At 52.8% G+C, this 27,378-nt stretch overlaps 2 protein-coding genes across 4 annotated transcripts in view; both read left to right on the top strand.

Moving 5' to 3' along the window:
* The window catches only part of PHB1 (prohibitin 1), a 444,080-nt gene that overhangs the window by 385,977 nt on the left and 30,725 nt on the right, over positions 1–27,378 (top strand). The window lies entirely within an intron of this gene.
* Positions 1–27,378, top strand: part of SNF8 (SNF8 subunit of ESCRT-II) — a 576,904-nt gene that overhangs the window by 55,036 nt on the left and 494,490 nt on the right. Inside the window, exon 1 of one of the 3 annotated variants that reach the window (XM_050765706.1) lies at positions 11,824–11,827. The exons of 1 other annotated variant lie outside the window; for it this stretch is intronic. The gene's annotated coding sequence lies outside the window, so the exon portion shown is untranslated. Of the gene's footprint in view, positions 1–11,823; positions 11,828–21,142; positions 21,147–27,378 lie in introns of those variants that run through there. One more of the 3 variants, XM_050765707.1, reaches the window with a different exon arrangement.

The raw sequence follows: 27,378 nt of genomic DNA on the forward strand, positions 1-27,378 counted from the left end.
TCACTCCATGGAAGGAAATAAACAGCTGCTGGGGTGTCCTGGGAGGGAAGACACGGACCTTTGTTGGGAGGGGCATCCAAGGGGAGCCTGGTTGGGGGAGGTGGTAGGAAGGAGTGGGGACCTGGAATAAGCCACTCTCCTTTCATCAGCAGCCTCCCAGTATTTCACTCCATTTGGTGTGGCAGAAAGGAGGTGCCAGCATTGACCCTGAGTGTGGACAGAGCCATTCCCTCAGCAGTGAGCCCCCGGCCACCCCTTTGATCGCCCCTCGCCCACTCCCTAAGAGGCTGTTAACATCCTTCTTTATGGGGCTGGGGACGGAGCCAAGACTCTCTCCTCATCTGGGGCCCCCAGGCGGCTCCCTTTGTACTTCTTCCCATGCCCAGCGCCTGCCGTGGGGGACTAGCCTGTCCCGCCCCAACAAAGACTGTAAGTGAGAAGTCCTGAGCCTTGAACTAGTTAGGGGAGCTGATGGAACAGTCTGCGCTTACAGGGGGCTCCCAGTCCACTTTGGGGAGGGGAGCAAGTAGAAGAAGAGACGGACCAGCAGAACAGAGCTGGGAAGTGGCCTCAGGTGAGCTTCCTGGAGGAGGAGGAAAGGAGAGCACAGGGGAGCAAGGCAAGGAAAAAGAGGGAGGAAGTGTCTATGTGAGACTGAAAGGGAGAAGGGGGATTCTGTGGAGGAGGTGTGGGATGGATTTGTCCATCTGAAGCAGAAAGCCCAAGCCAGAGTGTGGAAAGAGTGGTAAAAGGGGTGGGGCGGAGAAATGGGCAACCTCAGAAGCTGAGATGGTGGTGCCAAGCCTCAACTGATTCATCTGTGAAATGGGCCTGACACCTGCTTTCCCCAGTTGCCGTGAGGATTCGCTGGGCCCGTGCCTATAAGGGCTCTGGCTGGAGATCACACTCCCTTCTCACGCATTTCCTGTCCTGCTTTTATTCCCCACTGCATCTAAGCCCAGAGGGGCCAGTTCCTCCTTGTTTCTCAGCATCTGGCCTCATCTAGAAACATCTGCCTCTCCTGCAAGAGGTCCCAGTTAAGGGTCTGAAGGAAGAAGTGGTGAAGGCAGGACTGCGGGTGGCGGGGCGGGCGGGGAAGCTGGATGGAAGGAACAGAGGCACATTTTCCTCACCCCCACCTCCCTCAGGCCTCATTCTACACAGATTTGCCATTCATCTCCCCAGATTCCCCTAACTCCTGGCTGCCCTCAATACACACACTCGCACGTGCACGCACACGCACACGCACACACCTGTTTTCTCTCTCAACAATTCAGCGTAACCCCACCCCGACCCAGGACCCCCAGTAGAGGACCCCACTCTGCTTCCTCCAGCTTTTCCTTCAGTGGCTACCCAGCAATGGATTCTCCAGTTTTATTTCCAAAATTCTGGCCAATTTTGGATTCTTCTCCATAACATGTCCATGTTATTTCAATATGAAAATATTTTACCTCCCAGTTAAATTACCAAACTTTTCCCTGAAAAATCTTCCAGTGAGAAGGAGGGCCATATTTTATCCTTTTTTTTTCCTGCTGAAGGCACCCAAGGAGGACTCAAGGGTCCCTGTGCCCCCATTTGAGTCATGCTGGCAGGGCTCTGTGCATACACAGAACCCGCAAGACAGAGCCTGCTGTCTCGAACCAGGAGAGGAAGGCAAAGGCAATGTGGGAGGGGGGTGTCCCCGGATCCCTGGCACCAGCCTTGGTCTCAGAAACAAGACTTTAGCTCAGTGGAGGTTGAGGGGGTTTGGGGGATAGTCAGAGTTAAAGCTGGAGTTGGATAAGCAGGTGTTACCCATGGCAAGAAAAGGAGATGGTACTCCTGTGGTCTGACCTCAATCTCTCCTGCTTTAGGGGTAGAATCCTGGGCTCATAGAATGTCCCTCGAGCTGGGCATGGTGGTGTGTGCTGTCATCCCTGCTACTCTGGAGGCTAAGGTGGGAGGATTGCTTGAGCCCAGGAGGTTGAGGCTGCAGTGAGCGGGGATCAAGCCACTGGACTCCAGCCTGGGTGATGGAGCAAGACCCTGTCTCCTCCTACAGTCCCATCCCTATGATTGCAGATGAGGCCAGACAGAGGGCTCACTTGAGACTCCGGAAGTCTTTATTCTTCCCAAATTGACTCATTCTCAGTTTCCAGGGTGTGGTGGGCAGAATAATGGCCCCTCAAAAATGTCCACATTCTCATCCCCAGAACCTGTAAATATGTTACTTATGTGGTAAAAGGGATTTTGCAGATGTAAGTAAGGATCTTGAGATGAGGAGAATATCCTGGATGGTCTGGATGAGCTCAGTGTCATCATAAGTACTCTTATCAGGGAAAGAGGGAGTCAAGAGACTCACAGAGACATGAGGACAGAAGCTGAGGTGGGAGTGATGTGAGGATGGGGCCATGAGCCAAGGGATGCAGGCAGCCTCTAGTCAGTGGAAAAGGCAAGGGATCAATTCTCCCCTTGAGAAGGAACCAGCCCTGCTGACCCATTTCAGACTTCTGACCTCTGAGCTCAATTTGTTTGTAAGCCACTAAATTTGTGGTAATTCGTCACAGCAGCAATAGGTAACTAATGCTAATTAATTGCAAACTAGTTACACAAGGCTTTGGGGTGAGAGGCTTTGTGGGCTCCAGTGGGGAACCCAGTGAGTCTTCCCCTCCACTTTCTTTCATCCTTACCCAGCATCAATTGCACATCCATGATGTGTCAAGCACATACCAACTTAATCATCACAGCCCTGCCTTCAAGGAGCTTCCAGTCTAGTGGGACTACAGACATGCAAACACACAAGAACCATATAGTAAAAGAGTGATTTTTGATGGTTGGTATGTACCAGCTGCAATCTGCATGGGGACAGGAGCCAGAAGTAAGGGAATACTTGGCTTTTGGAGCCAGAAAGGAGTGAGGTCTTGATCCTGACTGCTCATTTTGTGATGCTGGACAAGTTACTTATGGGGGACCTGGTTGCTCCCTGATTCACCTGGGGAGGTGAAGCGGGTGCTGCATTAGCTCATTGCATTATCCCTGTGAACCAGAGCCTCAGAGTGAGTGTGGGACAGGGGTGGAGGCTGGGGACAAGGAAGGATGCAGGTATTACTATGTCCTACCTATACCTTAGTTTCCACATCTGTAAAGTAGGAAAAATAATCACTCCTATCTCATGGGGTTGTAAGAATTAAATGATGGTGCATGGAGACTGCTTGACACAGTCAGTGACACCTAGTAAGTGCTCAGAAAACAGGGAAGGCTTTACGGAGGAGCTAGAACTTGAGCCAGACTTGAAGGCCAAATAGGAACTTGTGGGACAAACAAACAGGAGGAAGCTCTTCTGAGCAGGAAAAAAAAAAAAAAACAGCATGAGTGAGGCACAGGGATAGGACATGAACCTTTTGGGGAATTGCAATGAGATTCAGGCAGCTGAAGCCTAATGTGGCCAAGAAGCAGAAGAGGTGCTTGGAGAGTAGGCAGAGGCTGGACCACCAAGGACCTTTTACGTCTTTCTAAAGATGCTTTTATCCTGAAGCCAATAGCAAGCCACTGAAGGCTGTTGAAGAGGGGAGTGACTCAACTAGATTTTTATGTTGGAAACAAATCTGTTTTCCGGGTTGGTTCCAAAGAGAGACAGGAACTGAGGGAAAGGATCCCATTCCAATTCAACCTGTTGGGGCAGGGAGGAGAAGGTGTTTCCTTTTTCTTTTTCTTTTCTTTTTTTTTTTTTTTTTGAGATGGAGTCTCGCTCTGTCACTTAGGCTGGAGTGCAGTGGTGCAATCTCGGCTCACTGCAACCTCCACCCCGGGTTCAAGTGATTCTCCTGCCTCAGTCTCCCAAGTAGCCGGGACTACAGGTGTGCGCCACCACACCCAGCTAATTTTTATCTTTTTGGTAGAGATGGGGTTTCACTGTGTTGTCTGGGCTGGTCTCGAACTCCTGGCCTCAGGTGATCTGCCCAACTCAGCGTCCCAAGGTGTTTCCAATGTCCCCAACTGTGAACCCAGAGATGATCTCTGGAGGAAGGGGTTTCAGGAGAATCACAGCAAGTCAAAGGAAAAGATCCAAATACCTATTATCCATACGAGGAAACCGAGGCCCAGAGAATGTCACGCAGTAGTGGCAGAGGCAGGACCAGATCCCAAATGTCCTGACTCACAGCCCAGTGCTCGCTCTAAAGTACCCTGACAGCCACAATCGCTGGATGAATAGCCAAGCTGCAGGTGGAAGACTAAAGCAGAACAGGCAATCTCCCACATTGACTCTTTGGAGGGACAGTGAAGAGAGACTCTTGTGCTCTTGTCCAGTGTTTCTGGGGACCTGGTTGCTCTCTGATCCTCCTGGGGAGGGGGAGGGGGTGCAGCATTAGCCCATTACATTATCCCATGAAATGGAGCTGCAGAGTCAGTGCAAGATAGGGGCAGAGGCTAGGGGGCAGGAGGGGATGCAGATGTTATTATGCCCTACCTATACCCTATGCCTGGCTGATGCTAAATTGTCCTCAGTGCCACGGAACTGAACCTGTGACAACACAATAGACTAAAAATAAACTGGGCATTTACCACTTTAAAGCCTTAGAGCCAAGTCTCCCCATTCAGTTGCAATGCCCCAATGAGGCAGTAGACTGACCCCACGTGACTTTTGGGAATGAACACTGAGACCATCAACCCTATCAATGAGGGTTAAAAAACAACAACGAAGTACCACCTGACAACTTCAAATTATTTATTGATTCCTGAAAAGGAAAATGAAAGGAAGCTGGCCAAAGCCACGGAGTGCCAGTTGAATAAGTTATCAGGAGTCGTCTTGGATTGACGACGCGGCTCCGTTTGCAGCACTTAGCATCTTCTGCCTCAGAGGAGAGCTCCTGGTGGGCGCTCAGCCTACCTGCTTCAACTGCAAGCTCACTGAAGACAGACACCCCAGTTTGGCACTGTGCCTGACTGGCAAGAGGGCTCTTTTCCTCTTTTGCAGACTGTTGATGCAGCCTCCTAAGTACCCTCTCTGCCTCCTAAGTACCCTCTTTGCCTCCCGTCTGGCTCCTCCAGTCCACCCTACAGTCTTCCTAAGACACTGACTGATCATATCCTCTGATTCTGCTGAAACGCTTCAGGGACTCTCCACAGCTACAGCAATGACTCCCCAAGTATGCCCTGGAGCACATCAGTCCCAAGAGATGCTCCTGAAGAAACAGCTTGGGGCCAAAATAAATTTAGAAAATGCTCTTTACTGAAGCCCCTCAGCCCTTGGAGATTCACATTCCACATGAGCGTAATACGGGATCTGAGAAGTCTTGCAAGGTTAGCATGCAACCAGGTTAGAGCATTTGATACAGTTTTCCCAGGCTTTTTCCATCACAGGCAATCTTTTTGCAAGCAGTGTCTACAAACAGCCCAAGACATAGTCCCACAGAACGTACTTTGGGAAGCAGTGAGCTGCACGGTAGAGCCCGAAGTTCATTCAAGGAGGGGGAGGGCAGCGGTTATGTGATGAGTCCCTGCCCAAGGGAACATGGTCTGTGGGAGCACTGAGGTGGCCGCGATGGCTCAGGGTGCAAAAGGGAAGGTGCTGGCTGTGTGCAGACACGACAGAGATTTGTGGGTCAGGAAAGTCCATCGGCAGCTCTCCTCTCTGCCTTCAGTCTCTTCATCTGGACACAGATATCCTGGGCATGTGTGTGTTTCTGGACCTGGCACATCCTGAGTGAATCTTGGCCTCTTGAACCCAGCAGCCTCCTGCTGCAGAGTCACTGAGATGCTGTGCAATTATGACATACCCTCCCACCACAAAAGAACATTCCAGCTTGTCCAGGGGATGGTCACAGAGGCCAGTGCTCCACTGGATCCCCAGCAGCAGAAGCCTTCTGTGGTAGTAAAAGCATGGGCATCAGAGGCCGAGTCCGGGGTTCCCATCCTGATCCATCACTGACTAGGTGCTGTGGGGCCTTGGGTAAGTCACTCAATCTCTCTAAGCCTGTTTCCTCATCTGTAAATTGGGAAATAATAGCTGCCTTCAGGGCTGTTGAGCCTGCATGGTTTGTTGTCCTGTGGTATCAGCCTCACCACCTCCAAAGTTCTCGAAGATCCCGAAGGTAGGATTAAGTCTCAACATTCATTCATTCATTCCATGCAAATACTTGTCAGTCACCTTCCCCGTGCTAGGAACTGGGGAAATGGTGCTGAGGAGAAACAGGCTGGGTCTGCGCCTGTGGGGAACATACATTCTGGTAGAGATTAAGTAATTCATTCATTTATTCAATACTGAGCAGCCACGGTGGGCCCGGCACTGTGCTGAGCTCGGGCCTCCTGTAGGTTTTCAAACAGAGTTTACAAAGTACTTACAAAGCACTTTTGCCATCTTTGGTTAGTTTGTTCTTCGTGACAGTCTGGTAAGATAGGAAGTAGAGATTATCACCCCATTTGGTAGACAAGGAACTAGAGGATCAGGAAGATTAAGAGGAAAATTGAACTGGGAACCAAAATCTCTCTTCTCTCCATAGGCATTCACTGGAGGCCCACTCTGGGCCAGGCGCTGTGTTCACAGTGAGATGAAAACGTCCCTCTGGCCGGGTGCGGTGGCTCAAGCCTGTAATCCCAGCACTTTGGGAGGCCGAGACGGGCGGATCACAAGGTCAGGAGATCGAGACCATCCTGGCTAACACGGTGAAACCCCATCTCTACTAAAAAATACAAAAAACTAGCCGGGCGAGGTGGCGGGCACCTGTAGTCCCAGCTACTCAGGAGGCTGAGGCAGGAGAATGGCGTAAACCCGGGAGGTGGAGCTTGCAGTGAGCTGAGATCCGGCCACTGCATCCCAGCCTGGGCGACAGAGCAAGACTCCGTCTCAAAAAAAACAAAAAAAAACGTCCCTCTGGCTGTGTGGGTGGTGCTGACGGCCATTTGTTTGCCCCTCTATTGCTGCAGTCCCTGTTCCTCTCTGAGGCAATACCCTCTCCCAGCCAAGCCCTCAGCCACGGACCTTCCATACAACAGGGAGCATATAAGTTGATTCCTCGAATTCCACACCCTCAGCTGTCCCCCTTTGTAGCCCAGGAAATCCTTCCTGCACTTGACTTCAACACCTAAGGCCAAGGTTGGTCCCCCTACCGCCAGGGGCCTCCTTTGGGGTAGAGCAATGCTCAGGGAAGACCAAGATGACTCAGGGCCTCCTCAAATGCCAACATGTGAACCAGAGGCACACTAGACCCTGAGCTCCCAGCCAAGTGCGTGCTCGCTGTAGGGGCTACTCTGGGTCTTGGCCAGGGAGGAGCAGGTGGGAACAAGGAGCAGAGCATGCAGATCTTCCAAAGTGGATAGAGTTATAAACTGGAGCAGGAGAGGAGGAAAGGGTAATGAGGGAGCTGAATGATGAGCCCACCATCATTTTACTAAAGGCCTGGAAACTAGACAGCAACGTGGGATCTTGGAGGGAGGTGCTGAATTGGGGGTGGGGTGGGGTGAGGGGTGTCAATATCACTCAACATCCAACTCACTGTCAGCTTAAATGAGCAAACCCCAGCTGAGCCAGAGAAGACTGACATATCCAGCATTCCCCAGATCCATCTGAATATCTCCTCCTTCTCCTCCACCTCTTCCTTCTCCTCTAGGAAGGCCCCTCAAGTCATCTCCATCCCCACAGGCGTGTTCCCCGTGTGCCTGCCTAGCTCTTGTGCCTATACCCTGTATCCTGGCTACTCTGTCTCCCTGTGTTCTGGGCATGCTCTATTTCCTCCATCAACCAGGGGCTCCAGGAGGTGAGCTGTAAGAGGTGGAGGTTCGTTTTTTTTTTTTATTTTAGATGGAGTCTCATTCTGTCACCCAGCCTGGAGTGCAGTGGTGCGATCTCAGCTCACTGCAACCTCCGCCTCCCAGGTTCAAGCCATTCTCCTGCCTCAGCCTCCAGAGTAGCTGGGACTACAGGCGTGTGCCACCATGCAGGGCTAATTTTCGTATTTTTTTTTTATTTTTTAATTAGAGACAAGGCTTCACCATATTGGCCAGGCTGGTCTCGAACTCTTGACCTTGTGATCTGCCTGCCTTGGCCTCCCAAAGTGCTGGGATTACAGGCATGAGCCGCTGCACCAGGCCCAGGTTGAGGTTTTTGAAGAGCATCACCTTTGCAGGTTCAGAGTATGGAATCTCCTTTGAAGCTCCCTCCACCTCGGCTCTCTTAATTCCCAGGCCACTGCCAGCTTCAGCAGATCCTGAACTGTTCTGTGAGGTGTTTATAGCCTTTCTCCCGTGCTCCAGGCATGTGGCCTTCCACCTGGATTCTGTCTGCTCTTTCATCCCCTGGCCCTGGTTCCACCAACAGCTTCCTCCAGCCCTGTTGGCAGCAGTCTAATCTAAATCATGCTCACTGCGGTTTTCAGTACAAGGTTTTATCATCAGGTTATGTATGGGTATGGGTAGCCTGAAGGATGTGGGGTAGAACCAAGAGACAACTACCTGCCTGGGGAGAGCAAGCGGTGCTACTCTCACAGCTCACACCAATGCCTGCCTGACAGAATTTTTGTCTCCGTTAATTCATTTATCGCCAGGAGAAAGTCGAGCTGTCTCTTTCCTCTTTACAGGTGAGAAACGCTGCAGGCAGGAATCCAACCGTCATTCTTGACACCACCCTTATCTAATCCCCTGCCAACTGCTAGTTCAAGCCAGCATCAGCTCTCTCCTGGACCACTGCCACCGCCTCCTAACAGGATTCCCACCTCCGCTCTCATTACCCCCGATCTGCAGCCAACTTGAGATGATCATGTCACCCCTTCCACACCCAACACAACTCCAAAATGCAAAGAGGCTTCCTCTGTTCTTGGATCAAGGGTTTAAACATGATCTAGAAGGCCTTGTGTTGTCAGTCTGCATCCACCTCTCATTCCTGTCTCTGCACTCCAGCCTTGTCTGCCTTCTCCCAGCACATTGTATATGCTCCCTCCTGCCACTGGGCCTTTGCAAATACTGTTTCCTCTGCCTGGGCTGTTCTTCCATCCCTTGGGTTTCAACTCAGACATTACCTTGTTAGAGAAGGCCCCCAGCTTCCCTCGCCGGTCAAATCCCCCGTACATACTCTTAGGGCATCATGTTCTTCGTTTTCTTTGCACTGACCACAGCTGTTATCCTGACTGCATTTGGGTGGCTATTTGATTGATGTCTGCTCCCCACTAAACTGCAGGCTCCATGAGGGCAAGAGCCAGCCTAGCCCAGTGCTGGCACATAGTAGGTGCTCAATAAATAGTTGTTTGAGTGGGGCCTGAATAAGTGAGCAAAGCCTTAACCAAGCCAGGACCAGGAGCTCAGAGCCTTTGGCTCCCCAGGAAGGGAAGATGGTTAAGTCCCCGAGGCTAGCTGGGGAAGCCACAGTTTGTGCCCTACTGGAAGAGGATGCCACCAGCTCTGTGCTTGGGCTAGCAATTGGTCACTATTTGAAAACAGAGTTTGCTCCATAGCAAGCAGCCCCCCAGAGACTGGGTGTGGAGGGTGAGGAGGAGGGTGCCAGTTAGAGTGGTGAATCCCGCCACAGTTCCACTGCTGCTGTGCTCTTGCAGGGGTCTGGTCTTTGGGTTTTGGGAGTCCAGTCCTTGCTACCTCTTAACATTTGAGATGGTCCTCCCCAGGCACACCCCAGAGAAGAGAAGTGGCTGGCTTCAGTCCCTTGCTTACATGCTTACAGGGTGGAGGGAAGGTGCCTCTGGTGGGAAGGAGAAGGATGAAGAGGAAGGAAAGGGAAGACAGAAGTGTCCATGAAAAACTCAGGAGAAAGGCTTATGAGAGGCAGGATATTGGCTATTTGCGGAGGCACCTCTAGAAAATGACTCACCCTCCCCTGGTTCTTGAGTGGCCCCAGGGAGGCATCACCATCTCCCTTTTTAGCATCCTCCCCTGGTAAGGAAGAGAGAAAGAAAAGGATATCTACTGTCCAGGCAGAGCCAGTCAGATTCCTCTGAGCAATCCTGGAGGGCTTCCAGGAGAAGATGAGCTTTATAGAAGCCACAGGCTACCTGGGAGGGAGCTAGTCCAGGCAGAGAATCATAGGGAGAGAGGACCACATCCCAGGGTAATAGATGAGAAGCAGGAGACAGCAAGATAAGGAAAGGCAGTGTGACCAGAGTGGAGGGGGCATTGCAAGGGAGGCAGGAATCACCCTGTTACATTAACAGGTCTGGTTGTGTCACTGTCTGCTCAGAACCCTGCAGAGGCTCTCATTCCACTCAGAAAAACCACAGACCTTCCTCGCTGCTCTCCTCTCCTATGCCCCTCACTGCCACTCCCACTGCTGAAGCCGTGCTGGCCTTCTTCCTGGTCCACAGTGCATCGTGTGCTTCTTAGGCTGTTCCTCTGCCTGGAACCTCCTTCCCTACCCAGCTCCACTCTCACTCTCTCCCCTCCTGCGAAGCTCTGCTCAAGTCTTGCCTTCTGACGCTGTTATGTAAAACTGCACCCCTTCCCTAGCCCCATTCTGGGCCCTCCTGACTTCTTTCGCCTTGCTTTTTTCCCCTCCTCATGGAACTTATAACTTTCTAACATCCCCCATGATTTATTTACTCTCTCCCAAGAGAAAGCAAGTTCCACAGAGCAAGAATAATTGTCTGTCGTTTTGCTGACATGTCAGCACAAAAGACAGGGACTGACACACAGTAGGTGTCCAACAAAAATTGGTTCAATAACTAAGAAGGGTAGAGGAGGAAGTGGGGCTGGGAGCCTGGGAATGGAGTGGAAAATCATGTTTCCAGGCTCCTTGGTGAGTGTGGGAATGGAGATCCAGAGTGGGTGGGCAGCTCCCAAGCAGCCACCCAACAGGCCAGGAACAGAACTGTCTCACCGCCTGTTATGTCTGTCCCTGCTCTCCCTCCTCCCCACCTTCAGAGTCATCCCTGGGTGATGGTGCTGCTGGCATCTGGTATCCATCAGTCCCTTCCAGGAGTCCCTGTGAAACAAAGCGGGGTGGCTAAAGTGATCCCAGATTGGGGGCAGGGGGGTAGTCTGCAGGCAAGCTGCCCCTGTTGCTGACCTACCCCTCCCCACACCCCCCTGCCCAACCCTTCCCAGAGCTACCAGCCCGCAGGTTTCACCACCCCCAACACCCAACCACACACAACTCCTGGCTCCGGATTTGAGGGATGAGGAGTGGAGCTGGCAGGAGGGAACAAGAGCATGCAAATGGGACCTGACAGGGGCTGGGCACCTCGGGCAAAGAATGTAAATAAAAATCAGTAAATATTTAGGAGAAATGGAGCGGGAAGTGGGAGAGGGAGGGTGGAGGGGACGTGTTGGATTTCCAACAACATCTGGAGGGCAGTCCTCTCCTCCATCCTCCCCATGCCCCATTCCACCCCATATGGGGGCTTGCAGTTGAGAGAGGGTGGTGGCTCTTGATGGGGAGGTGAAGTGTCTGCGCTGGGCTGTCTGGATGCTGGGGGTGGGCACAACTTTGACAGTCTAGAGTGTTTGCCTGGCCAAGCACACACAAGGCCTCACCCAACCCCAAACTGAGTGCTTCCCTCTGGGCCATTCATGCCTTCCCTTCCACAAGGCCCTGCTGTGAGCCAGGAAGCAGGGATTCTAGGATGAAAAGACAAGGTCCCTCTCCTCAAGGAGCTTCTAAGAGGAACAAGAGCCTTAAGAAGGCCCCACATAAGGAAGGCCTTGACAGAAGTCAGCTTAGGGAGCTAGGGGGAGTGACATAAAGTAGAGGTCAGGGAGGACTTCCTGGAGAAGAAAGATTATGAAAGTACAGACAGACATGGTTGAGAAAAGGATGTGTGTGCAGTGGGAGGTGAAGTTCATTTTCAGGGAGAGGTAAGAGTATGGAACCTCTGTGGGCAGGGTGATACAGGAGGATGGAGCAGGGGGGCAAAGAGAGTTGAAGCTTAGTTACCCCCAGAAGAAAATCTAAAGTAAGAGCCCCAATGGGGCAAGATGAGGGATGAGGAAAGGGGCTTGAGGAGGTCTCTGCCCCCTACCCCACCATCCCCACCACCTCAGCCAAAGTAGTTCCACCTTCATCTGCTTTACTGATCGGGCTTCTGGGAAAATTTTATTTGAAGGGTCTCAATACTTTTGAAAAAAAAATTGAAAACTACTGCTCTCTCAGGAAATAAAAGAAAAGCTTCCTCCTAAATGGAGGCCAAAGATGGAAAAACGGAAGAGCAGAAAGCAGAGGATCTACCTCTAGCTTCAGAGCAGTGAGCCTTCACGTCCCCGGATTGAGGTTAGACCCTCGGAGGGACTTCTTAACAGGTTTTTCAAGCCTTTCTCTTGCCATCCAAATTGGGTCAGGCCTGGCTCACTGCGCTGCCTGCCCACCCCATGCTGAGCCGCCCTGGGCAAGAGTGCAGGGGCTCCAAAGAGGGTCCGAGGACTGGAGTGTCATCCTCCGCCTCCTGCTTCCAGTGTGGGGAACAATTGGCCTTTTGTCCAACAGAGGATGCCCAAAGGGTGAGGTCACTCCCGACATGGCTTTCTTTGTCCCAGAGCCAAGGAGACACCAAGGCTGAGTCCAGGCAGCCTCCCCTGATCCTCTGTCCCCAAACCCCTGAGCACTGCCCCCCACCCCTCACTGTCCCCATGAAGGGCTTTTCCAGGGCCACAGGAAGGAACACTTGAAGGGAAGGAGGCTGGTGCAGCAGGCACGGGTGGAGGTGAAGAAGGCATGAGATGGGTACAGAGGAGAAGGAAGGGGAGCTGGCTAAGTCGCCGGTTTAGAGGGTGATCCTTCTTCACAAGGAGTTCCAGCCACTCACGTGGCTTGCCCTACAAAAATGGTTCCAGGCTGGGCACAGTGGCACATACCTGTAATCCCAGCACTTTGGGAGGCCGAGGTGGGAGGATCGCTTGAGTCTGAGGGACCAAGGCTGCAGTGAGCCTCGGTCACTGGCCAGAGAGGCCAAGAGGATGCTGGGAGCAGGGCCAGCACCACTGCACTCCAGCCTGGGCGACAGAACAAGATCCTGTCTCAAAAACCAACAACAAAAAAAGGTTCTAAACCCGAAAGGGGGAAAAAAAGCCAAAGGGGTCTGAGCCCCAAGGCCCCCATTGCTTGCATCAGCTTTAGACCAAGAGGCCCTTGGGTGATGCAGATGAACTGGAAGTTCCCCAGGTATTGCCAGAGGAAGGGCTTTAAATGGGATTCCTCTGTCCCAGGGGCCCCTCCCCCATGGAGGTGAAGAGCTTCCTGAGACAGGGAGAGTGCAGGGCCCAGAGGACAGCACAGTAGGGGAGGGAGAAGGCAGGGGAAAGGTGTCTGTGGCCTGGAGGAGCCAAAGGACCAGAGTCTGAGCCAGAGCATCGCTGAGGAGCTGCCGTGGACGGGCCTCCAGGAGGCTCCATCATCAGGATGGGCCGAAGACAGAGACAACAGACACGGGCCATTGGCAGGGGTGGTCTAAAAAAGGAGAGGTCACTGTGGTGCCATGAGCCCTAGACAGGGAAGCAAGGCTCCGAGTTCTAGTCCTGGCTCTGCCTCCAACTCATGGAGGACCCCTGGACTGGCTTCCTTTCCCTGGACCTCAGTTTCCTCCATCTGTGCAGTGAAAGCCTTCCAGAGGCACAGTTCTAGTAGTCTGGACTAAGATGCTGGGGCAGCAGTGTGCTGGAGGGCAGAGCAGGGGCTCGGGATGAGGGGATCCTATGGCCACCTGCTGGGACAAGCTGGGACCTGGCAGGACAGGAAGGGCTACCCTGAGAGCTGTGGCTCTTGGAGCAGCTGCCTATGAGGAAGAGAGACAGAGCTATGGCGGGAGCCAACCACAACTGGGGGCTGCTATGGGTGGGGAGTACAGCTGTCTGGAGGCCACCAAGGTTGGGAGTGTGGAGGGGCGGGTCCACCCCCAGGGCTGAATGGGCGGCCAGAGAGGCCAAGAGGATGCTGGGAGCAGGGGCCAGTGACAGGACACGGAGCGGTGTGACCAGGTCATCCTCTAAATGTGGGTTCTCAGACTTTGGGAGTTTCTGTCCCAACACCCTGCCTCCTCCCCTCCCGCCCCATTCATTCTGGACCAGCCCCCACACCCCATCTTGGTGGAATGTTTTGTGAGCTGAGAATAGCCATTGCCAGGGTCAAGGAAGGGAGGATCGCCAGGGACTAATTGCCCTAAATAAATGAGCAATTAAGGCTCTTACAGGAAGAATCCAGACCCCCCCTCCACCCACCACCCTGAAAGATCACCATGGCAACCGCTACTGGCTCCACCCCAGGAAAGGGTGAGCCACTTGGTTGGCCCACATTGCTGTCATCGGGCAGTAGAGGGTGGAAAGGGTGTGGCTTCAGTCAGGGGAAGCAGGAAGGGCAGGGGTGACTGGTGTGACTTTCTGGCTAAGGTCTCTGGGTGACTTCTCCCAGTCAGACCGTGGGGAAGAGGCGAAGAGTATGGTGCACACTCCATGGCAGCCTCACCCAATCCCCGCAGCCTGCAGGACTGAGGCCCCTGTGTCAGGGGCTGGGGGTGTGAGGAGTTGCCAGGAGAAGCAGACCCTGCCAGGTGTCCATCTCCTCTCAGCACCCCTCCCCCCGACACACTTCCTGTAATGGCGTCTCCAATGGGGAGGCCATTAGTCCTGCTTAGGGCAGCACCTAAGTACTGTGGCTGATAAATATAACATGAGCCCATCGATTAGAATCCTCCTAGTCCTACAGCAGCTCAGCTCCCTAATGGCTCCCCTCTCCTCAGCACTCTGACTACCCACCTCTCATCCCCCACCCCAGGCTGATTTTCTGGTTTACTTGAGGCTGTGGGGCAAACGTGAGAGAAGCAGAAGCGAGGTGATGGGGGCAACACCCAGAGCCCAGTCAAAGGGGCTGCTGCTTGGAGACAGGCTGGACTGGTCTGGGCCCTGAGGGGGCCTGGAAGCCCCTCTGTCAGTTAGGGGCAGCTAGGGGAGGAGCCGCCCATGAGTTCCCAGGGCCCCATACCTGCAGTAGGACATGGAGCGAGGAAGGCAGAGGGCCCCTGCTTTCTGTGAGGCACGAGACACAGCTCCTGCCCTTGGGGGCTCTCCTGGTAACTCCTCAGAGAAACCTGCAGTGATGCCAGCTCTGGTCCTGTCACCACACCCTCTTCTCCCTGGCATCTCCCACCCACGCCCCTGCTGCACCTGTGCCCGCCCAGCCGACCCTCTCTGTCTTCATTTCGCCCATCTCCAGGGCGTCCACGCTTCCTCATCAGATCAGGGTTCTGAGGGCAGGGGCTGTGTCTCCTGCATCAGCTTAGGGCCCCTAAGGGGTAGGGACTGTCTTTCCCAGGGTGGGGGCTCTGGAAGTCATGAGCCTTTTCCCCAAAACCACCAAATCTGGACTGAGGACTGCGTAGGGTAGGGTCTGCCACACCCCCTACTCCCACCATAAGGTAATCAAACCAATTAGGCCTTCAGACTTGTTAACCATCAGTGCCGGGTGGGAGCTGAGACAGCAGAATGAGACAGCTCTGCCCCATCTCCCCCTAACCTGAGACCCCTCGAGGCTCTGGCCTGCTGCTCAAAGACATCTGGAAGGGCCTCAGCAGAAGTGCAGGAACAGCTCCCGCCTGGGCGCCAGAGGGGGCTTGCTGGGTGGGTGGGGGCCCAGGCCTGGGAGGGGGTCTGTGGTTTTGCAGAGCTGTGTCTCTGGATGGAGGCTGCCCGCAGAATCCTCTAACAGGAAGGCTGAGCTAGGCTGGCTGCAGCCAGGAAGTGAATCCTTAATGTGCCTCTGGCCTTGCTGCTGTGCAAACTCACCACTTAAACACTCAGCAGGCTGGGTGGGGACGAGCCACAGAGCCTGCCTTCCTGGGGGTGGGTTTGGTGCCACAGCACACTGTGTGCCAGGGATGCCAGGTGTCTGTAGGCGATGCCGTGTGTGCTCCCAGGGTACCTGTCTGCCTGAATAACATTGTATGAGAGGGGTGGGTGTGCAAGAGGCCAAGGGTGAGGCTGGCCCATTCTCTGCTGTGTCCCCTGTCCCCATCCCATGCCTCTCTTAAGAGATGTGTTTTTGTGGGTTGGGGGTTCGGGCACCATTCTTCTCATGCACATGTCTAGTTGCAGCTGTAGGGGTGGTGATTAAGTTGCAAGAACTTCCTCATGGGCACTGGGTGGGAGACTAGGATGAGCAACACTTAGGGAAGTGAAGGTGCGTTAGCACGTGTTCTTCAGAGAAACAGAACCAACAGAAGAAAGAAAGAGAGAGAGGAAGGAAGGAAGGGAGGGAGGGAGGAAGGAAGGAAGGAAGGAAGGGAGGAAGGGAGGGAGGGAGGGAGGGAGGCAGGGAGGGAGGGAGGAAGGAAGGAGAATAAATGAAGGAAGAAGAAAGGAAGGAAAGAAGAAAGGAGGAAGGAAGGAAGGGGAATAAATGAAGGAAGGAGAAGGAAGGAAGGAAGAAAGGAGAAAAGATGGAAGGAGGGAAGGAAGGAAGGAGAATAAATGAAGAAAGAAGAAAGGAAGGAAAGAAGGAAGGAGGAAGGAAGGAAGGAAGGAAGGAAGGAAGGAAGGAAAACAGATAGATATAAACACACACACACTCACACATAATACAGAAATTTATTCTAAGAAATTGGCTCACGTGATTATAAAGGCTGAGAATTCCCATGACCTGCTGTCTACAAACTGAAGGCCAAAGCAGGTTGGTGGTATAGTTCCAGTCTAAGCCCAAAGGCCTGAACCAAGAGCACTGGTGGTGTAGGTTCCAATCAAAGGACAGTAGGACCAATGTCCTAGTTCAAGCATTCTGGTAGAAGAGTGACTTCTTCCTTATCCGTGTTTGTTTCATTCGGGTCTCTGATGGACTGCATGGGGCCCACCCACACTGGGGACGGCAATCTGCTTTAATCAGTCTACAGACATGACACAAATGTCAATGTCACCCAGAAACACCCTCACGGATACACCAAAAATAATGTTTAACTAAATATCTGGGCACCCTGTGACCCAGTCAAGTTGATACATAAAACCATCACAGGATCTCCCCTTTGAAGAAGTTTCTGGAAGGGACGTTGGGTCTGGGAGACATGGATAAAAGGATAAGGGATGGGCAGATTCTGCTTACAAGGTGTGTTGACTCAGGCTGCCACACCAAAACACCACTGACTAGGTGGCTTAAACAACAGAAATTGGGCCCGGTGCGGTGGCTCACGCCTGTAATCCCAGCACTTTGGGAGGCCGAGGTGGGTAGATCACCTGAGGTCAAGAGTTTGAGACCAGCCTGGGCAATATGCCAAAATCCTGTCTCTACTAAAAATACAAAAACTAGCCAGGCATGGTGCTACATGCCTGTAATCCCAGCTACTCCCAGTTACTCGGGAGGCTGAGACAGGAGAATCTCTTGAACCCAGGAGGTGGAGGTTGCAGTGAGCCAAGATTACGCCACTGCACTCCAGCCTGGGTGGCAGAGTGAGACTCCGTCTCAAAAAAAAGCAACAAACAACAACAATAACAAAAACCAGAAATAGATTTTCTCACAGTTCTGGAAATTGGAAGTCCAAGACCAAGGTTCCGGCCCATTCAGTGTCTGGTGAGGGCTCCCTTCCTGGCTGCCTTCTTGCTATGTCCCCACAAGGCCCTTCCTTGGTACATGTGCTAAGAGGTGGAAGTGGGCAGGGAGAATGGGGATGTGGGGGCAAGAGGAGCTGGGAGGTGCTGGGAGAGAATGCTCTAGTGTCTTTTCCTCTTATAAAGGCACTAATCCTGTGGCATCAGGGTCCCACCCTAATGACCCCATGTAACTTTAATGACCTCCTTACAGGCCCTGTCTCCAAATACTGTCCCACTGTGGGTTAGAACTTTCACATAAATTTTGAGGGGACATAGTTCAGCACTAGGTAAGGAATATCTCTCTCTTTTCCCCTGACATTGCACCCTCATTTTAAAAAATAAACTTGTTCAGATTTCCCATTCCAACTGGCCAAGCAAACTACCTCCTGCCTCTTCCCCAACTCCTCACCCCTTCTCCCTTCTCTCCCAGCCTCCCCTTCCCCAGCCTCTCTCTGCATTCTGAGGCTGGGCTGGGGCAATCAAGAGGCTTCAATAGCCTGAATTCAGCCCCCAGCCCGGGCTATATTTAGCCTAGTGGCTCAGACACTGGACAAAGCCACTTCCAAGAGGCTGGTGGGGACAGAGTTGAGAGGAGGCTGCCCTTCCTGCCCCTTTCCCTTCCTGATATGGATACCCCTTGGTTGCCCTCCTGGGGTTACCAGGAATGCTGTTCACAGGGCATGGGCTGGGACTTTGTGTGCACTGCATTCTATTTCTAGATCATCCGCTGGGAAGGGAGTTCTGAGCCCCCTGCCCCAGCCTGAACGAGCACATTCTGCAGTGTTCTCCTTTCACATCCTGCCCATGCATCAGAGTCACTTGGGAGCTTTCAAAGCTATGGATGCCCAGGCCCCACCCCTAAAGATTCTGATTTAATTGGTCTGGGGTGAGGCCCTGGCATCCTTCTTTTTCTTTTCAAAACCTCCCCTAGGCGACTTGAATGCACTGCCAGGATGGCAGATCACGGTTCTAGATCTTTACCACTCAAAGTGTGGTTCCTGGATCAGCGGCACCGGCATGGTGAGGAAGGGAGGGCTTGGCTTGTTGGAAATGCACATTCCTAGGCCCCGCCCCAGACTGCTGAATCAGAATCTGCCTTTTAACAAGGTCCCCAGGGGATTCCAGTGCGGGCTGAAGTTTGAGAATCACTGCTGCAGAGCCCCGCACTGTCATGGGCAAGACTCCAGATCTGTGTCTCCAAGGGTTTTGGTCAGGCTAGAGCAGTGAAGGGCCCTGGTGCTCACCCTGCCTGCCCCCGCTTTCTTCTTAGGACGAGATTCTGGCTTCTTGGGATTTATATCCTGTGGGGGATGGCTGGGTCTGTTTCTCCCAGGCCCAGAGGGAGCCAATCTAAATTCTCAAGTTCTGGTTAGCTGAGAGTGTCTTATATGTAATTCACACTTTGCCTTTACCCAAAACGCTTCCCAACTGTCTATAAGACAAAATGCAGATTCCTTAGAAGAGCATGGAGGCCCCGCCAAGGTACAGAGCCTTACTCCTGCCACTATCTCCACCCAACACCCAACGCTAGAACCAGACCTAGCACCTCCTGGCTGCCAAAACCCATACTGCTCCCTTAAGGATACCTCCTGCGCACTAGAGCATTTTGCATTCGTTGTTCCCTTAGCTGGAATGGCTTTATCTCTCTCTCTCTCTTTTTTTTTTTTTTTTTGAGACACAATCTTGCTGTGTCACCCGGGCTGGAGTGCAGTGTCACGATCTTGGCTCACTGCAACCTCCGATTCCTGGGTTCAAGCAATTCTCCTGCCTCAGCCTCCCAAGTAGCTGGGACTACAGGCGCCCGCCACCACGCCCAGTTAAGTTTTGTATTTTTAGTAGAGACAGGGTTTCACTATGTTGGCCAGGCTGGTCTCGAACTTCTGACCTCGTGATCCGCCCACCTCGGCCTCCCAAAGTGCTGGGATTACAGGCGTGAGCCACTGTGCCCAGCCGGCTTTATCTCTTCTTTTCCTATCTGTTTAATAGGTTCCTATTTATCCTTCAAGTCTCAGATAAGGTCACCTCCTCCGGGACGCCCTCCTTAGTCCTTCAGGCACAGTAAGTGTTCCAACGGCTATTTGTACAGGCCCCACTCCCGGCACCTATTACATTGTGTCTGTCTATCTCTATCTCTTCCACTAATCTCTTCAATCAAAGAGGCAGTCCCATTCGTCTGTGTAACTCTAGTACCTTAGCCCAGCACCTGGACAGAAGTATAAGTAATAATAATAATAACAGCTAATATTCATTGAGTGTTCATTCTGTACTAGGCACCATACAAACCACTTCCTATGCATTATAACATGCATTCTCACAGCAGCCCTATAAGATAGATGATTTGTTATCTTCATTTTATTGGTGAGAAGTCTGAGGCTCAGAGAAGTGAAGCAACGTGCCCAAGGTCACACAGGAAATCATGGCAGAACTGGAATTTGAATTCAGTCTGGCAGGCTCCAGAGCTCATGTTCTTTACATTCTATGGCCACTCAGCAGAGCTCCTGAGATGGATGATGCATTAATGAATGAACAACTCAATGACTCCTAGGTGGGAACTTCCTAGTCACCTGTTCATCAACACCTTCTTCACTATTACCAGTCTCCTGTTTCTATCTTCCTTGTTACCTTCATCAGCAAGAATCCTTTGTAGGAATCAAGCAATGAATTGGTCCTGGCTCAGTTGACCTGTTGCAGGGATCAGGATTCTATTCTCCGGTTGCTGTTTTTGGTGAAATGAATGTCGGGGTTTAGACTGCTTGGGTTCAAATCCTGGCTGTACTGCTAACTACCTGAACAACCTTGAGGTGGGTTACTTCACCTCTTCCAGCCATTGAGCAAGTCACTTAACCACACTAAGCTTCTGTTTCCTGTATTGGCAATAGCAATGGTACTTACCTCTTAGCACAAGGATTAAATGAGATAATGCACGTAAAGTTCTGGCCCCTAGCAAAAGCTCAGTTAATGTTAGCTGTTATTATTCTCCATGGCCTGAGAGGAGTGCTACTGGGGGAAGCTGAACTGCCTGGTTCAGACTTTTCTCCTCATTCTGCCGGAAGATCAGGGATAGCCACATCCCAGGACACCAGTCTTGATGAGGAAGATGGTTGTCACATGGTGCCAGAATTCCTTTACTCAGCCATGCTTCTCCCTGATAAATCCACGAAGACCTCCTGAAGGGGAGAAGATAATTTTGAGATTGCTGGAGATATTATTCAAGAGCTGGCTCAGTGGGCTGAGGACGGAGGGCATAGGGAAAGAGGCAAGGGTCCCTGAGCCTGCAGCCCCCACAAGCTCCAACAGATGCTCTCTCCTGGTTGGCTGCCTGCCCACCTCTCCACTCACCCAGCAGCACTCGAGGAAATCCCTCACATCATCCAAGCCTCATGCCTTCCTTCATGGCCCTGGGACAGACCCTTGTTGGCACCATCCCCCGGGTGGGCACCGAAAGGACAGAGAGCAGGAAGAGGGGACCTTTGTCCAAGCCCCAGTGGCAATGGCTCCTCGGGTCAGGGCTGGGCCAAGGGGCCAATGCACAGCCTCCTCCCTTCATCCTTCTCTGCCCCATGAGGAATGCCTTCTCAGACTCACCAGCTTGGCGGTCGACTCTGCTTCACAGAAGGGGCTGTGTCCTGCCATCCAGTCTCCTCTGAAGCCCCCATTGTCGGGCCAGGGGGACTGGGGCAGGCAGGGGCCACATCTCAAAGGCCTGAATGTTCTCAGAGGTGGGAAGGCCGAGACGCCTCCCGGAAGCATTGGGCCAGGGGACACCTGGGTCTTCTCTGTCTCTCTGCACTGAGCCCTGGCTGGCCACAAAGAAGGGTTCCCAGGAAGTGGGACAGTTATGGGACATCCTCTGCATTTGCCTGCATTGGGTCAGGTTGTTCATCAATCTGGCAGATAGGCTAGAGAAGGGGGAAAAAAACTGAAAACATATAGTTAAAATAATATAGGCTCTTTGTGTAAAGTCCTGCTGAAGACCAAGCATGGTACCATGGATTTCCCAACCATCACGACCCACCTTGAAACAGCATGATAATTATCATCCTCCGGATATTTGCAGATGGGAAAATGAGACACAAGGACATTCGGTAAGCTGCCCACAGTTACACATGCAGTAAGGGACAGAGCTTCTGGGTTGAATCCAGGAAGATTCATTGCAGAGCCCATGTCTCCAATGACTATGCAAACCAGGAATGGCAGAATGCTCATGGGGAACACAAAGATAAATAATGCCCCACCTTGGCCGGGTGTGGTGGTTCATGCCTGTAATCCCAGCACTGTGGGACGCCGAGGTGGGAGGATGGCTTGAGCCCAGGAATTTTTTTTTTTTTTTTTTTTTTTGAGACGGAGTCTCGCTCTGTCGCCCAGGCTGGAGTGCAGTGGCGCAATCTCGGCTCACTGCAAGCTCCACCTCCCGGGTTCACACCATTCTCCTGCCTCAGCCTCTTGAGTAACTGGGACTACAGGTGCATGCCACCACGCCCGGCTAAATTTTTCATATTTTCAGTAGAGACGGGGTTTTACCGTGTTAGCCAGGATGGTCTTGATCTCCTGACCTCGTGATCCTCCCGCCTTGACCTCCCAAAGTACTGGGATTACAGGCGTGAGCCACTGAGCCCGGCCGAGCCTAGGAATTTAAGACCAGCCTGGGCAATGTGGCAAGACCCCATCTCTACAAAAATTTTTAAAAAGAGCCAGGTGTGGTGGTACGCGCTGTGGTCTCAGCTACTCGGGGAAGCTGAGGTGGGAGGATCACTCAAGGCCAGGAGGTTGAGGTTGCAGTAAGCCGTGTTTGCACCACTGCACTCCAGCCTGGGCAACAGAGCAAGACCCTGTCTCGAAATAGTAATAATAATGCCCATCTTTTGCCCTTCAACAACCCCTGAGGCACCTGTAAGGATCCCACAGGTCTCCCAAACACAGCTGAAAATTCTGTGCTAAATCTTCTCCCAGGTTCCTTCCTTAGTGGGGTCTCCAACCTCTGATTCCTAGATTGCTTTAGTCTGGGGCCTGCTTGGAGGCAAAGGACAATGCCCACCCACCCCTTTACTGCAGCTGCACCAGCTTCCACTAAAGCCCCCTCCAGGCTGGGTGGAAAGTGCTAGTGCATTTTTATTCTGGGGCATGAGGCCAACACTGCTAGAGGAAATAAAGGCTCTGAAAGGAAAACACAAGATGTCACTGATGGTTTTGATAAAAGCACAAAGACTTGCTCATCTAACCACGTGTGGTCCATTTCAAAGTAATCATTCCATGAGGCCCCCAACACTTTGGGAAATTCCTGCTCTGGGCCATTCTTTGAGCTAGCAGCTCAGGCTTCTGGTGATCCTGGACAGAGCCAAAGCTCCCTGCCGTGGTGGGTGAACCTGAATTTTGGGGACAGCCAGGAGCCACTTGAGTCCAGCATGGCAAGTGAGAGGAGCCTCCTCCAGATGGACAGGTAAGCATCGCTCAGAACATAAACACAGGGCAGACATTACCCTGTGTGCAGTGCCAGGTGACGTGGCAGTGGGTATGACCCAAAGATGACTAGGGGGTTCAGGACACTTGCTGTTCAGTGAGGACAAGACCCATTCCGGAGCAGTCTAGGGCAATGTGGACAACACATGTGTGGCCTCCTGCAGGGTGGGTCTCCCCTCTATAGGAGGCTCCAGGAGAGGGCAAAGAGTAGAGAAAGTCCTGCCACAAGACTCAAAATCAAGTATGCCCAAGAGGTTACCTCCAGCATGTAGAGAGGGGCTTATAAAATCCAGGATGACTTCCTCAAGGAGGTAGGCTTTGCCCTGGGCTTAAAAGGACAGGTTGGATTTGGACAGAGTTGAAAAGGAAAGGGATTCCAGGTAGAGGGGACAAGCTGGTTGGTGCCATTTTGATGAAAATAAATCAATCAATAAAACAAACCCAAGCCGAGCATAGTTGTCACAGGAGGTTGAGAGGTACTGCAAAGTTATGTTTAAAGTTCTGGCTGAGAAGTGAGACTTGAGCGCATCCAACCTCCGCTATTTACTAGCTGTATGGCTTTGGGCAGATGGCTTAATCTCCCCTAGTCTCAGTTTCCCCATGTGAAAACTGAAGATAATAATAGTGGCTTTCTCCTAGGAAGTTCTGAGGAGCTGGTGCTTGGTTACCAGCCCATGGTAAGGGCCCAGCCAGTGCCAATTCTTGATCAACTCCTTAAGAGGCTCCTAAAGAGACCAGGAGACTTAGTTCTCAAAAAGGGGTCCCAAGCTACTCTATGAGTCATGGAAAACAGGTGAAATGCCACCTGCCCTTCTCCCAACAGGGCTAGTGGGGAGGGGAGGATCCTTGTTGTCCTTGGAAGTCTATCATCGCAGCCTTGGCACATCGTCCCTGGGGATGTCTCCTGCTTCCAATCCATCACCAAATCCTGTGGGTCCTTCTAAAACAATTCTCCCCCCGCACCTCGTCCTCCTCTCTGCCTCCACCCCAAAAGCAGCAGCCTCCTGAGGGTTCACCCTGGCCTGGTTTCTCCCCTCACCAATCATCATCCTCACCATGGCCTCCAGCATGATCCCCCCTGGGCAGAGCCGATCATACCTTTCCCCAGCTCAAAAACCTTCCATGGTTCCCACTGCTTGGAGAATCAAACTCAGCCCTACCTACCTTTCCAGGCTCCTTTCCAGACCCTTCAGTCACACTGGGCCAACCACCTCCAGTTCCATTTGCCTGAAAAGTCCTTTCTGCCTTCTCTGATGGTTAAATCCTAGACATCCTTAAGGTCCGGTGCAGATACCTCCTCCTCCCTGGAGTCCCCCCAGACTCCACTCCTTAGCAGGGACTGTAGCTCACTCATGGCCGTCTTTTTTCTATAACTGGGCGTGGACTATGCATGAAAGCAGGGGCCCCAGGCTGCAACCGCCCAGAAGGACTGTCAGGGACCACCCTCAGGGCTGACATTACTGCTGAAGGAGGCTGTACCCCACAAAATCCCTGGAAGAGAATAGGGTGGGGCTGCAGAAACCTCTACAGAACCTGGCACGGATGCCAGCAGCCCGGATAGAGCCCAGGCGGCTGTGTTGGCACCACTCTGCTGCCGGAGATGAGGGTGAGACAAACAGCAATTAGCCAAACACAGGCTGGGCTCGCAAAGCTAATTACCAATTAGACGGGGCCGAGCGATTAGCAACAAGAAAGAGACAGTCAGCAGTCACTGGCATGGCAAAGCGGAAGGTGGGAGAGGGGGTCATCTCTGATTCTGCCAACAGGCCTGGCCTCCTGGCAGTTCGTGTAGCTCTGTTTTAGGGGAAAGGGTTTCCAGCAATGCAGGGGACTGGGGAGGGACCTGAGACCCTCTTGGGGGACTTGGGCAGGTTTCGCCTTCTTTTTGATTCCCAGAATTATCTTCAGAGTGGGGCTCAGAGTGCTTCTAGGTGGTGCAGGGGTGATGCTGGTGGGAGTTTTGACACACTTGGCCAGGTGAGCTCAGCGGAACCTCAGAACCTCAGAGCAGTTGGAGCCTCCCTGCCAGACGCCCATTGGGATGCATTTGTGTCTGGAGTTTTGCCTGGCATGGCTGCAGGGATGGGGGGAGGGAGGGAGGAGGGCCAATAGCTTCCTTCCTCTCATCTTGGCTCAGCATTTCTTCACTATGTCTCCTCTCTCTCTCTCCCTCCCCTCCCCCACCTTCCTCTCTTCCCTCCGCTTTTCTCTTTTTCTCTCTCCCTCTCTCCTTCCCTCCCTCCCTTCCTCCCTTCCTCCATCCCTCCATCCCTCCATCCCTCCATCCCTCCATCCCTCCATCCCTCCATCCCCTGTCTCTCCATTGCTGACCTCTCTGGCTTTCTGTCTTTATCTCTGGCTCTCTTTGGGTCTCACTCTCCCACCCTCCCTGAATCCCACGTGGACCCCACAGTCCCTGCGTTCACTTAGGGTGGGGTCTTCTCCACTGCAGGCAGAATTGAGACTGGACAGACCCAGTGAGTTCCTGATCACCAGAGCCAGGTCACTCTGGGGCGAGCTATTCCTGGGCTGGGAGAGGGTGGAAGGGGGAATGGGCCTCCTCCTGCTTTGGGATGCTTATGAGGGAAACAGTGATGTGTGTGAATGATCCTACAGGAAGGCTAGGTCGGCCAGTGCAGTGGCTCACACCTGTAATCCCAGCACTTTGGGAGGCCGAGGCGGGTGGATCACCTGAGGTCAAGAGTTTGAGACGAACCTGGCTAACATAGCGAAACCCCGTTTCTACTACAAATACAAAAAAAGTAGCCAGGTGTGGTGATGGGCACCTGTAATCCCAGCTACTTGGGAGGCTGAGGTTGGAGAATTGCTAGAACCCTAGGGGTGGAGGTTGCAGTGAGCCGAGATCATGCCATGTGCCACTGTACTTCAACCTGGGCAACAGAACAAGACTCTGTCTCAAAAAAAAAAAAAAAAAAAAAAAAAGAAGGCTAGATCATAGGACTCCACCTCAGACAGATTCAGGGCCAAAATCAAGTCCAACTCGGAGTCTGGTTACTAGTCTCCACTTGCCATTCACTTCTTACCAGTCCCTGGTCTACTTGGAGCCTGGGGGCCCTGCTGGGCCAGGAACCTCAAACTGCTGAAATGGCAGGACTTCCTGAGTCCAGATGGGCCTTCCCAGGCTAGGCCTGCATGTGGGGAGGGGGTGGTGGTGGTGGTCGTGTCTTGGCGGGGTTGGGCACAAGCAAACCAGTGCAACCTGTCTCAGCCACTACCCATGGGGTCTGTGTTGTAGACCAGATCTTCTGGGGCCCATGGGAATTAGAAGGAAAGGACACCACTCTCGCAGAGATGGGATGACTCATAGAGATAGGGATGGGAGAGGAGAGGGGTTCAATGAGGGGAGGGATTCAGTGAGGAAAGAGGAGGGCGGTCCATTAGTGAAGAGGTCTCTGAAGGAAGATGAGGGCTCTGATCTGGAAACAAGCTCAGGAATTGCAGACCTGGCCAAAAGACCTGTATGTGCATCTCTGTTCATCTTGGCAGCGTCCACAACAGGCGCACCACACAGGAGATCAAAGCACCCTGGGCTCTCATCCCAGTGTGGGTGGGGCTCCAGGGGCTGCCCTTGCCCCCAGGGACAGGTGGCACATCCCTGCTTCCCCCCACTTTTGCTATGTCCGGAGCCCCCCCACCCCGGAAGGTGGAGATCTCCCTGGCTTGCTTGGGGAAGAAAAGAATGGAGCATCTGCCAGCAGGAATGCGGAAGAAGAAAGGGAGGGGCCATCCTGGGGGGAGCACAGGGGAGTGTGTGCCTGGATGAGGAGGGCAGTGCCTGGGTTTATGGCCCTGTGTGTGCAATAGTATGTGCCTGACCCTCGCCCCCACAGACCACACAGTTCCCCGACTCCCTCCTGCTGTGGTCAGAAGGCCGATGACCAGTCCTGTGGTCAACATCTCTGGGCTCTGAACTCACCCCTCAGCTATGCCCCCTGGACAATGGGGTTCTTTCTGCACAAGATGGGCACGAGGGACCCTGTCATGGACTAGTGACCTGAGGGACAGGGCTGCCCCAGGGCATGTCCCAGCTTTGGTCACTCTTGTGGACATTGGCTGGCCTTGAGCCAGGGTGGACCAAAAAGAAAGAGACCTCTCCTTTTTGCCTGTCCCAGGAAGGCTTCCTGGAGGAGGCAGTTCAGTGCTCCCCCCAACTCTATTACGTGCCAACCTATGGGTTTTTAGCTGGCATGCATGAGGCCCCTTCAGCACAATCAGGAGATTGAACAGGCACCTGCTGGGAAGCTTACCTGTCTTCTGTGTCGACACTCAGGTGCCTTGTGGATAAATACCAAGTGGATGGCTGGGAGTTCAGCTAGAGGAAGAACCAAATCCAGATCTGATGGGAGAGATGCTGCTGTGCCCGCAGGGAACCAGTCTAGGAACAACCTTTGAGGTTGGGAGGGGGCAGATGAGGAAAGGGCTCCT

The sequence above is a fragment of the Macaca thibetana genome, chromosome 16, assembly GCF_024542745.1.
Source record: "Macaca thibetana thibetana isolate TM-01 chromosome 16, ASM2454274v1, whole genome shotgun sequence".
NCBI lineage: Eukaryota > Metazoa > Chordata > Mammalia > Primates > Cercopithecidae > Macaca > Macaca thibetana.